Genomic DNA, 1,280 nt, shown 5'->3' with positions numbered 1-1,280 from the left:
TTTTTTTTTTCATATATATATATATATATATATATATAAAGTTCGACCTTATCAAGAGACACGAGAGTTTCTTGTCGTTTTGAAAAAAGTTGCTGATTTGCAAATAAAGAATGACTCAAAACCTTGGAATCCCTTTTTCTTCGACATTGGTCTTTGTAGGTGTCCGGTGGTGACTCAATTATTATACAACTTTCTATAAAGTGAAAATTATGAGATTCTCATAAGATGTGAAAGAGATCCACTTACTAATAATACATATTGTAATGCCTCTCCAAATTATTGAAAGAAACCTATCTACCAAGAGCATTGCAGTTCACTTTTTCCTTTTAGACTCAATGTAAAAAAATTTATGTTTGAAGCATCCATGCATAAACAGTGTAATTGTATATATTAGAAAATGATGATATATATATATATATATATTAAATTCTAATTGAAAAATATAATTTAGGAAGAAAGAATGCTACCCAATAATGTGTACTCATGCCAAGGACCCAAAACATAGCAGGTACGAAAAGATCATGTTGCCCCGCATTGAAGATGCTCATACGCCCTCCCATTGGCCGTGGACGTTAGGACGTTACTATATACATACCCTGTCGAGTAACGTTCATTTTCGTATAATTTAAGAGTGCACCATGAGTAGCATAAAAAAAGATGTTCATTGAAAAATAAAGGTTAAACAATAATTTTTAATATATTTAAATGTATCAAATCTCAATTGTTAAATTAACATTTTAAATCATGGTGAATTATCTTTTTTTTGGTAAATTATAAATCATGGTAAATTATGTCATTCTAACTGGATTATTTTAATATTTTTTGTTTGATTATAGATTAAGGTGTACCTACAAACTGATATAGTATTAGACCATAAAAATATTAAAATAATCTAATTGGAAGGATATAATTAAAAATTGCTAATTTGGCCTTGCGAATACCAGTTGCCACAAATAAATAACGACTTGAAAAATACGTACCTCTGAAATGCATCTTTATCTCATGTGATTTGATCAGTGGCCCGGCCATCACGTCTCCGTTGATGAATGATAACCCAATAAGAATAGCTTGGTTTTGAGATGTGGTTGCATAAACAGATTTGGGCCTTTATAAGTCACGAGTTTTATTGGGCCTTTCTAGACATGAACTTGACATTATAAATTGGATTTTCCAAAGCACTACGCGTTCTAATAATTGGGCTTCTAGTTTAAAGTTTAGAAGTATGGAAACAGCTTTTTCTGCGAAGTAAGGGGTAAGGCTGCATACACACTTGTCCCTCG

Source organism: Macadamia integrifolia, unplaced genomic scaffold (assembly GCF_013358625.1).
Source record: "Macadamia integrifolia cultivar HAES 741 unplaced genomic scaffold, SCU_Mint_v3 scaffold1689, whole genome shotgun sequence".
Taxonomy (NCBI): domain Eukaryota; kingdom Viridiplantae; phylum Streptophyta; class Magnoliopsida; order Proteales; family Proteaceae; genus Macadamia; species Macadamia integrifolia.
The sequence above is the reverse complement of the archived record's forward strand: the minus strand, read 5'-3'. Positions refer to the sequence as shown.